This window comes from Drosophila guanche, unplaced genomic scaffold (genome assembly GCF_900245975.1).
Source record: "Drosophila guanche unplaced genomic scaffold, DGUA_6, whole genome shotgun sequence".
NCBI lineage: Eukaryota > Metazoa > Arthropoda > Insecta > Diptera > Drosophilidae > Drosophila > Drosophila guanche.
Window position 1 is genome coordinate 823,997 of NW_022995755.1, and position 12,180 is coordinate 836,176.

Consider the following 12,180-nt stretch of genomic DNA (forward strand, 5'->3'; position numbering starts at 1 on the left):
AAGGCGAGACAATGGGGGAGAAGTGGGAAACTTGAATTCAGTTGCCACAGCAACATTACATTCGAGGCACTCAATGCAATACAAGTCGAGAAAATGCCAATAGAAATCAATGTGCAATTTATGATAGAAAGAAATGCAAGTGGAATGGAAGCTGTTGGTCACAGCTCCACAGGTAACACACAAATGCAAATGCAGAAGGAAAAATCAATTGATTAACTGAGAAACTCAAATCGAATCAGCGACAAACTCCCAGCTCTGGCCATGCACATGTCCCTGTGTATGTAAGTCGGTGTTCATTGAGGTTTGAGTGCTGGCCATGCAAATAAAATTGCAATTGCCATAAACTCATTTCGCATGATATTAAATTATGGCCGGGCACACAGGTCTCAAGTGGCAAATCAGCACACAGACAACTAAGGCAAAGAGACTGTGGACTGCAATCCTGAAGCAATCTGCTTCCACCCCATCTGGCTTGCTCTGGTCAAGAGCAGCTGCCAGTTCAGTGTCAGCTTGTGGCAGATGCGACACAGAGCGCATCATTCCAGTTGGTCCCAGCGTCCCACTGGCACTCATTGGCCAGCTCATTTGCCAGGACCAACAGCGAGAAGCAAAAGCAATTGCACCTTAAACAAACCAGAATGTGAAGTCTTTTCTGGCCCGACTCTGAGCTCTTTTCAGACAACAATCAGTTTTAAATGATTTAATTTAATCCTTTGCCTTTGCATGCTGATTAGTTTAATAATAAGTATATAATAGATTTTTTTATTCAGTTACAAACAGAATGGGAGCAGGCTCAGCTGTAGCAAGGGAAACTCGTTCTTCCACATGTTCGTGGATCCTCTAATCGGACTCGTTGCGAATTACCATAATACGACACCAGAAAGAAATGAAAGACATAAAAGACAGCCAGCACACAGCTGAGAGCTCCACACATAGAGAAGGAATGAGACGTGGATAGCCATGGCAGTTTGAATGAATCTCAGCTTGCTTTTGGCTGAGCGAACTGAAGCGAAGACAGACTGGAGCTGTTTGAGTTTTTTTTCAGTTTTGCCATCCCATCATTCTCCTCCTTTCCGACTGTCTGTCTGTCGTCATTGAGGGACGGATTAAAGCGTCAAATTGTTAGACAAGTTCCTGGCCCCATTCATGTTGAGGCCGTGCCAGAGATAGATCAAAGCCTCTGTGCATATGCACACACATCTATGGAATAACAGCTCGGGATACTCGATTTCTTCGAGTTGCGAGCATTGTAAGCCCAGAGTAGGGCCTTGACAATGCCTTTTCATCAATTCCCCGCCGAGTCACTCTATCAATAAACCTTCCCTTTTTCTTTTTGTTGCGTTTTCGACGCGCGTGCTTTTCCTTTTATTTCTGCCATTTTGGCATTTTTATGTCGATCCCCCACCCTTTGGCCTGGGCTGGGGGACATTTCAATTTTTCTAATGAGTTGGCAAAAATAAATAAATGACTAGAACTCCAAGCTTTCGCTTTCCATTTAGTTTTAAAGCACAAACACATCCCACACCCCCCCGCTGGACACGGACACACACTTATGGAGCAAACTGTGCGCCTGGCTGACCTCAGAGACCACACACCACTGGCACCGGCAAACGCCAACAGAGCGTCGTCCTGCCCACAGGCAGGCAGGCAGGCAGGCGGGAAGAACCAGTTGTGCTGGCTGCCTTGGTTTGTTGTGCATTAAATTTGATGGCTGCAAGTCCTCAGCTCATAATCACCAGCAGACGCCCACCTGTGAAAATGGAATTTCATTTGCTAATACGCAGCGTTGAGGGACAGGGTACGGGTTGGGGTTATCCAGGTGAGAGACAGCCGCCTGCCTTGGGTGGCACTCACACTTTTTGTGTTGAAAATACTTTTGCAAATCGGTTGGTCCCAAGCTTCATTCATTCTCAGCTCAAACTTGGCTTTTACATAGTTGAGCCTGGCACAGATCTGCTCCGGGCTGGTCCTGCTGCCGTGGCGTTCTCATAGTTAAGCCAATGTAAACTTTTTTAATTTGCAATAATAATAAAAAATTCCGAGGGGTAACTGGCGAAAGCAGCCAAAGAATTTCCAAAGCCACGTCCATGTCCCAGAACCGAATAATTCAACAAGTTTTATGCGCCTCCATCTCCATCTTCATCTCCATCTTCATCATCATCGCTGTCGTCGTCGTTCTATTCCCCATTCACAGCCGCATCCCCAACGCTTCAAAATATTTGTGGTTGCACACACACACACACACACACACACACATACCCACACATGAGACAGGCTCAGAGGAGGCAAGTGGTAGACGGAGAATGCAGATGAAGCCGGGAGCTGCCAGAGCTTAGTGAACCCCGACCCCGAACCAGCGGCGTAGTTCAAAAACCCATTTTGATTTATGTGCAGAGAAATATTCAAACACCTGTTCAAAGTTTATTAGACTTGGAAGAGTGTTCGGCGGACTGCAAACTGACAGCCCGATGATGTATTCACTGCCAGCGGAACTGCAAATTGACGATAGCAAAATCAAATCAATAATAACACGAACACGAACACGAACACGAACTCAATCAACTGCAAGCCAAGGTCCGGTCCACTGACTGTGACAGCTGCAAGGCACACAGCTCCAGCTCCTCGCTGGATTCGAAGAACTTAACTGCGGGCTAAATAAATAGTTGCATTGCCCCCAGCCCGAGGCGATGGCGTCAGAGCCGTGAATCAATCCGTAATCTGGCAAATGTTTCTGACTCTTCCATTAGACCCACGTCTGCGTTTGCCTTGGGGCAAATCAATGGGTTTCTCTGTCGCTTTAAACTGCCAAAAAGTAAAGTCAGCAAGGACAGGCATAAGCGGAGCAGGGGCGTCGCCCGCAGGGGGTTACATTTGTAAAATGTAAAAGCTACAGACTAGAATATAGAATAACCCATGAATAAGATAACATATGGTGAATGTATGCCCCCCCGATTGATGAACAACAGAAGACAACCGCCGGGAACTTTAGGCCTAAGAAAGCTTCAACTTTCGACTTTAAATTACACTGAATACCGATGCGATAATTAATCAAAGTACCTACAGATGTTTGGCGCTCTCTGTATCGATGTATTCACCAGCCCTGCCACAACATCCACTTCCCCCTTTTAGCTGTGGTTTTTTAACTTCAAAGAAACTTCTCTTTCGCTCGTCTTGTCCGATGTATTCCTGGAATTTGGCATTGTCAACGGCATTGCCAGAGGATGCAGATGCTGTTGCTGGCTTTGTCAGTGGGTCTTTCGTTTAGCTCAAAATCGATTAGGGCCCGGAAACGGATAGCTCCATGCGATAGCAGCACAGCAGCAGAGACATTAAAGTGAGACGAAGGCAAATACGAAGAAAAGTGGCAACATGTGGTTAGGCCACAGAAGGAGAGTGAACTCACACACAGAGATAATCAGAATCATTTTTAAAACGCGACAAAGGAGCCGCTTGATTGAATGTGAGTGAGTGTCCATGCGTCGTGCTCGGGGTCGGAGTCCTGACTCGTTGTTGATAAGCGCCGGCCTGAGTTCCGTCCTCCCTTCCGTGCTGCACGCCGCTTAATCCGCCTCTAGGAGTCCATTTTGTGCACCTGCGGCAGCCGCTGGCACCAGGTGTTGGGCCTGTTTGTGTGTGTGTGTGTTGGCTGTTTGCCCTAGCCGCAGGTGCAAACATTCCCCCCACACACAAACCCACCGCAGCACAGGTTAAGCAGAACAAACAAACATAAAAAGAGCGGAAATGTCGGGAGCTTGGCTGGGAGTTTAATTAAAATTGCATAAAATCAAGTGAAATATTTTCATTTGGCTATCTGCATATGAGGGCCATTTGTGTGTTGGTTTTTTGTCTGTTTTTAAACATATCTCCAGGTGTGGTTTTGCTTGTGTTGAGATCACTGTTTTGGCAGCATATTAAAGCACGGTGCGGTGTGTGCAACAAATTAACTTGTCACAAGCCGCGCTGAACGGCACCACCCGCCGTGCGGCTTCAGCCGTCAGTCGGTGGGTAAACAAGTTAATTGAATTGGCACTGGCAGCTACACCCTTCTCAATGCTCAACCTGATATCGAAACGAAAATCAAATGCTTGGCAGCACTAACTTTCAATGGGAAAGTTGGACAAATCCCGAGGAAACAATATCCTTGGCCAAATTGCTTTGCTTTTTCGCAATGGTTGCCATGGCAGCTGTGTGCAGCACACGCAAATTGCTGCTCATCCAATCGATTTGTGTACTAAATACTACAACTAAATAGAGACACAAAATTGTATTATAACATAGCCATAAATGAGCCCGAAACTGCAGCCTTAATGGGCAAATTTCATTTGCAAATTGCATTGCTTTGGCACACTTTGGCTTATAAGCTGAACTTTTGCGTGCTTTTATTTGAGTTTATTTGAAGGAAAATAATTAAACTTGCTCCCGCTTCAATGCATAAATATATGGCTCCAGTGGCTTACAATTTGATTTCATTTTTTGGCGCAGTTTAAAGTCGTTTGCCGTGCGCCTGGAGGCGTGAGCCAAAGTCAAATCAAATTTCATGCTCGGATTTACACATTCTGCACGAGCCTCAATTATTCAGCGGTAAAAGCAGGTGCTGGGGAGAGGGAAGTGTGTGTGTGTGTGTGTGTGTGTGTGTGTGTGTGTGTGTGTGTGTTAGTTAATTACTCATACAAATGTATTCTGCCTGTGCACTTCTGCCTTCTACTTCAGTTAGCAAAGCAGACACTTTCATTGCTCTCTCTTGCTCCTGGCCCCTCGCCGCCCTGCATTAACTTCATTATCACTGCACAGCAATTTTAGCATGCCTGCCCCACACACACACACACACACACACACACACACACACACACACACACACATACACATACACTCCCCTAACATAAAATATAATGCGTTGGCCCCTTTTTTTTTCGCTCTTCTTTTTTTTTTTATACTCTGCTCCACTTGTGAGTTGTCCCTGGGAAAACAGCTTTGAAAATTTGCACGTCATACGCACACAACGTTTTATGTACGAACGAGCGGGGCAGGGGGGCAGGGGGGCAGTGGCAGTGGCAGTGGCAGTGGCAGAGCTGTGGGAGCGGAGTGTCATGAACTGACAAACCCTTTTTTCCTCCACTGCCATTGCCACTGCCATTGGCAAGGCGTTTTATGTGCATTTTAAGCGAGTTGAGCAGCGCAAAGTTTTACGTTTTACGTTTTACGTTTTACGTTTTACGATGTGTTTCCAACAGTTGCTACGTGACTTTTCACTGAGCAACGCAGTTGGGCCAACAGATTTTTGTGTCCACTTATGCATCCCCAAGCGAGTCAACAGTTGGCTGGAATACGTGTCGCTCTGCGGGGTTTCGGCTGTAACGCACTGCTATTAATTGCATGTGTGGCCAAAGTCAGCTTTGACATGAACTGGCAGCTAGCAGTGGGCTGTCGCTGGTCGCATTTGTAATTGCTTTTGCGCAAAATGTCTAAGCCCGCGCCCATGCCACACACACATTGCTGCGTTATCGGTCTCATTGCATTACAAAACTTGCCCAAAAAACTGTAGCAGCAGGAGCGTGTGGAGTGCTGCCAGTGCTGCACCACAACGTAAATCCACTTTTAGTGGCAAAATCGTGTAATTAGCCCTCGCCTGAGTGGCAAACGAGTGCAGCTCGCAGTCGGTCCAGTGCGGTCCGCTCGGGCTGCTGGCTGGCGGGGGTAACGAAACCAATTACAATTTCTATTTGCCGGTATAAATCACAGCTGAACCGAGCACAGAAAAAACACGTATACAAAATATACGGGGAGAGAGAGCAGAAAGCAAAGCGAAACCCGAAAGGAGCCCAGCAAATTGCTGCTGCAAAAATAAAGCGACCAATAGAGCACTCCAAGGATAACGAAATGTCACAGAAAAAAGCGAATAAAAAAGAGAGCACCCAAACGAACAAATGGCAAGCGTTGGCAAAAACTGCAAAATTGCCCACAAATGTGTGCTATGGAACAACAATTTTCATTCCTAAAACGAACTGCAAAAACAATGCCGGACAATGGCAAGGCATTGCAATGAATGGTGTCCATTTTGGTTGCCACTATGAACAATTGTGTGTGCGTGATTTGAACGGGGAATTTGAGAATATCAGACAACAATATCAATGCACTGTGGGAAAACTATCCTTAACACTGGCACGAGAGACACTTTGTAGTTTGTTCGAGACAAGAATTGGAGTCGAGGCCTCGAGCAATCCCAAATTGAAGCAGTCAGGTATACAAAAGGGCATGGCCATGCAGCACTGATTAATGCACTTGTGGCTGCCCAAACGTGTCTTAAGCTAATCGAAAATGTGGTCAGAGTGCAGCCTAAGATGCGCCAAGAACTAATTATAATTCAGACAAACAAAGGCACCAATTCATTGCAATAGAGTTAGCTGGAAATGCTTCCAGCAATTGTTATTAATTCTTGTCACAAAAAGTAGTCATTTGGTTCCATGGTGCAAAGCGAGCGGAAAACACACACAAAAGTGCAGCACCATTTCCCATTAAAGAGAGAAGTAAAAGCGAGAAAGTATCAAATGGCAGCATGCGTGTCACAGTGCCTGAGAGTAACTTTTGAAACGTTTGAAAATGTCAGCAGATAGACAGCTACAAACACAGATGGGATATGGAAGCTGGAAGATGTGAGAGCCGCTGAAATGCAAAGAATTTCTTTATAAGCCGCTGGCTGACAGCACTTTCAATGCGATTAGCAAAGGGAATATGTCAAAAAAAAAGAAGAACAAACATTTATACAAAGTTGCAGTTGTGGAAAATCTGTTTTACCCTTTAACCTCACTTAATTTGCTTCATAAAACTTATGATTAACCAAGGCATGCAGTGAAGTTAACGAAACAAAGTCTGCTTATGGGGCTACAAAGTAGATTTCTATTTGGCTGCCCCACAACGTACAGCGGGGTGCTGCTTCATCTGCAGAAGCGTCGAGCGGCTTCCAAAAAAATAAAAAAAGCAGAAAGTAGCAGAAGCCTTTAGCCGCTTTTGCTCGACTATTCACACACGAGTGTCAGCCGCCAGCAACCCTGTTCGGCTACAGAACTTCACAATTTGAATTGTGTGCATGGATGGTGAAGGAGAAGAGTGAGTGGTGAATGGTGAGGGGAAACGATTTCTATTTTCAATTTTCTTTGTCGCACACATGACAAAGTGGCATCAACAAGCGAGCGGAGCAGAGCGACAAATGTGAGCTGCCTGCCCGCCTGCCCGCCTGATTCCCTTGGTGTGGGTTTTCGGTGTATCTTGAGTGTTTCCTGGCTTGGGTCTGAGTTTGAGTTTGGGGCTTATGGGGCGTGGCATGGCATTTGCCTGTTGAAATATTGCAACCGCCGCCAATAAGCGAAGAAAGGGATATACAAATTGAGCGATGTCCCAGCTACAAGTCCAATGAGGACAGCATGACTGATGCGTATTGTGCCACATCCCTACAAACACATATATGACTGATACTTGTATTGATAAAATGACAAATATGACTGTCATTGGCTTGTGGATTGCGGGAGCAGCTGTGACAGCTGAGGGCTGGGTGCTGTCAGGCTGTGGCTGGGCTGCCAGCTTGATTGCCACCTCATCAGTGGCAACTGTAAAGTGTCCCTTTTCTCTGCCACACGCTCCCTGAAGGCTTAAAGTGTTAATTAAACATCGGACGAGCAGGCTGCTGCTGCATAATTTTGGCTCGAGATTTGTGTACCTTTTTTTGCTGCCTGCCCGAGAGTGTCCTTTTGTGTCCTCCACTGCCCAGCCTGCCCAGCCTGCCTGCCATTCCATCATTACAGCTTGTAAGTGCTCATTAACATAAGCCGCTGATGTCGTTGTCCACATTGTTGGCCATTGTCGTTGTTCCTGCCTCACCCTGTTGCACGAACTTTTTGTTTGTCTTTAGCCAGTGGACTACGACGGAGACACAGGCACGAACTCAGACATGGAATCCGAGTGGACATTTAAATTAATTTTAATAAAATGGAAAAATGCAAAAATGAAGCAAATTATAGAATCAAAAGACACTGGCCTCCCAGCCCCTGCTTAAAGGTAAACGGCCCCCAGTGAGCGAAAGCGGCGTTCCCCAAAAATATAAAAGTTAAATTAAAAAATAATATCCAAAAGCGGAGAAGGAACAAGGCAAGAACCGCAATTGAGTTTTTGGACTTTCCCTTGCCACCCCAAGGGGGGGTGGCTGTTGCGACCATCACAATATATGCGTAAATCCCAAAGAAATTTCATGCCACTGACGATTGCGAACAGTCACAGCCACAGCCACAGATATTGTACAAGAAGAACAACCACAGGGACCAGAAGCACCAGTAACCAAAAGCAGAGCTATGGCAAAATGGAAATCCAAATGAGCGAAAGGAATGGAAAATAAAGGGAGAAAAGTGTGCCGAAAGCAGCAGCGACAAAGGCTGAAAGCAAAAGCGACACTCGTAAAATTTACACACACACAGCACTGCAGGGGGAGTAGTGGGCTTAGAGGGGGAATATCTTAAAGCAAACCGCTGCATTGTTTCATTAACTTCGAGCGGAAAGCATGTCTCTCTCTCTCTCTCTCGCTGCTGGCTGCCGCTGGCACGCATCCTGACAGCATTTTAGGGTCCCCTTTACCCATTTTAAACCGAGATCAGTGAACGCTTAACAACACTGCAAGAAACTTCTGCAGTGACTAAAATAAATTTAGAGTAAATTTCTCCACTCAAATACACTTGGACTGTCTTGTAATGGATTTTCTTTGCGCCTTCTTTATCTTTCTCGCAGTGCACTTTGCTCGCTGTCTTGCCCCGACATTTTATGTGGATTTACACGCAGAGAAATGCCACGCTGCGCTTGTAAGTTCTTCTCTTATCGAATTAGTTTTTAATACTTTGTATGCGGCAGTGTACCATCCCATTAAGCCCGTGACATTTTGCGAGGGAACACCGCAAACAGAATGTCATATTTTTCTCTGACAAATTCCGTTGCCCCCCCCCCCACACTCGCAGTTGAAATTTTTCTCTGTGTTGCTGGTTGGTTAAGCTGTCAGCTTTTCTTTTCTTTTGCTTACTTTTTTTTGAGTTGATTTACTCATCACTCGCTTAGTCGAAGGTCTCGTAAATCTCCGTGAAATGAGGAAATAAGTTGTAATTGCGAATTCTTTATCGCCTTCAGCCAGACACTAAAAGGGAGAGGGCAACCTTCGCCCCACTGTTAATTACTTTTCCAATTTAATTCTTGTCCCCACTAATAGACGTTGCACATGAGCTGACTGTTTGCTCGGTGTCGTGCCTGCCACAATGATCCTCATTATCAGTTTGATTTTCATTGTCTCTCTCTCCCTCTCTCTCTCGCTCTGGCTGTGGAAAGTTGCTCAAGGCCGGCCCAGCTTTTAGCACATAAATTAATGTTGTTTCACTTATTTTTTGCTATTTCCTTCTTTTTTTTTGTACTTCCTGTTGCTCAACTCAACTCAACTCAACTTTTTTTGTTTGCTAGTCGGCCAAAGGGGGAAACTTTTGCCCGTTTTTTGCATACAGAGAGCATTGAAACAGTTTTTGCCTTGCTGCTGCTGCTGCTGCTTGTTTTTTTCTCGCGCAACACTGTTGAGTGGCAAGTGGCAAGTACACAGCTCCTGCTCCTGCCCCTGCTCCTACTCCTGTGTGAATGCTTTGTGCAGTCATCAGGCAGCAGCACACACAGGCAGAGAGAGAGGCGAGTAAATAGAAAGGACATTAAGTGGCATTAAACAGAAGCTCATGCAACAGCCGCAACATGTGTGGCAAGCGAGTGTGCGGCATGACATTTATGTGGCAGGCATTTATTAGCATACACCCCGATACCCGATAGATGAGGTTTTTTCTGAGACTTACTTATCATTTTATGCCGCTGGGCGGTGCGCAAATCCCTGTGCAAGGATTCGTCCGGCTAGCGCTGATTGTGCACCCGTTGGAGCTGGTTGCACTGGAGCGAGAGACACGGAGCCAGTGGCAGGACCGAGCGCGAACTATTCACACAATCGCAAAGGGAAACGGCACAATATCTAGGGAGTTGGGGAGGCTCCTTGCTGCTGCTGCTGTTGCTCCCTTCTGGCTCCTTGCTCCTGCTTTGACTGATGCTGCTTCTTCTGCCTGTGTTGCTGCTGCTGCTGCTGCTGCGCTTGGATTGCTTTGCCTTTGCCGTTCGATTTGCTGTGCGTGGAATGCCGCGTACCCAAGGACCCAACCAGACGAGCACTGTCGATGAACTGTGCGTCCAGCAGCTGTTGCTGCTGCCTGCCGACACTGTCATACGGGCCAGTAGCACAGTTTTGCACACACATAAAAAAAGGAAAGCCAAAACCAGGCACAGTGGGGCAGCAGTGCCAAAACTAACGCACACACGGCGTATGCGCAATGCCCAGAAGAGAGACAGAGCCTGGAGAGAGCCAAGCACAGAGACGTATGCTCACGCAGCAACAATTTGTTTACGAGCCAGGACGCTGGCCGGGGAGCCTCTGCCCCAGCACCTATTTGTTATACGGCAGACAGGCAGACTGACAGCGAGCGAGCCCAAAGGGCCAGAAATAAGACCGGAAGCAAAAAGTCAGCGCGATAAGCATGGAGCACATGGCCAGGGGGGGGAGGACTGGCAGCGTATTCCTGCTGTCTTTTATTGGTACTAAGGCGGAGCGCACCTCAAGCTGGAGCCTGAGAGCAGGAAACAAACAGACAGAAGCCAAAAACTAGCCTTTGTTGCCAGGCACTTCCCCGCCTTTGTTTTGTGTGGAGACAATTAAGTTAGAGCTGCTGTTTGGGTCGCTTTCCTGCCTGCGCCACAAACTTATGCACACGCGGCGTATGCGCAATGTGGAGTGGTGCAGCGGCAACTGTTGCTTGGAGGATGCTGCCTGTCCCCTCTGCCTTCTGCAACTTCATAAATATGCATGAGGCAAGGGGTTTTCAATTAGATTTACTCAAATTGTGGGCTGCCCCTTGCTCCCTGCCTGCCTCCAGTTGCCTTTTGGGGGAGGTCAAGAATTTGCATGCAAATATTTTTGGCATTTTCTCGGCTCTGCTGCTGCTCTTCTGCTTGGGGTGACTGCGGGTCTTGAGAATTTATTTATTTCTTGCATTTATTATGAGCATAAGCGGAAAAAGGCGACGCAAATTAAGACAAAACGAGAGGCAGGGCCCAGCGGGTGCTGCCCAAGCTGCGTGCCACGAAAGTGTTGAATTGCCAAATGAACTTAACTGAAATGAGTGGCAGTGGCAGTGGCAGTGGCTGGAATATGGTTTCGGGTGGCTCTAAGCACTGGCACTTTAATGGGCAACGTTCTGCCCTTGCCAGTGCGACTCCCCACACAGGGGACACACAGAAGGGGCGGCTGCCCGAGCAAAAAAAAAAAAAAAAACATGATACGTGCCTCGCCTGCTAAGGACATTCATTACGCAAGCAATGAAGCTGCCTCACGGAAACAACTCCCCTCCCCTCCCCTCCCCTCCCCCACCGAATCCCCCTGCCATCTACATTCGCATCCCTTTGCTGTGTGCGCCACGCCTCCTATTGAATTATTCCAGTTTTATTTCTCGCCATTTGGTTTGCTCTACGACGCACACAGCAGCGTGGCAGCATCCTCTGCTGACTTCCTGCTCTGGGGCAGGTTATTGAACCACACAGAGAGGCAGGGAGACAGACAGGACGCTGCAGAACACCTGTTGATTGGACCTTTTAGGTTATTTGAGCCAAAGCCCAAGCCAAAGTCCGGCAGGGGGAGCTGCGAGGCAGGGACGCAGGGATACAACGATTTCCTTTCAGCTTATGTGGGGCTCAATTTTGTTGTCGATGCGGCCAGGCGGCTCCTTCTAATGGCCATTGGATATTGAAGGGAAGGACATTCCCGTAAAGTAAGTGTGGAGATGCCGGTGGAGCGGGTAGCTGCCTGTGGGGGCTAAGAGAAAAGTCATTTGGCTTAAGCAACCGCTTGTTTGGCATTCAGCCATCCGCCATCAGTGCAGGGCCAACAGCAAACAATTGATTTAAAAATGTTAATTAAGCAGAAAACCAGTTGATGGCTGCAGGCTGCCGCAAGGCAACTTCTACGGCGGGCGGTTGCCACAGCGGGCAACGGAAACGAGGTATAAAAATATTAAATTTAAGTAATTAAAACCCAAAACTGCATTAAAATATTAATATAAAAATATTGTGGATGTGGCA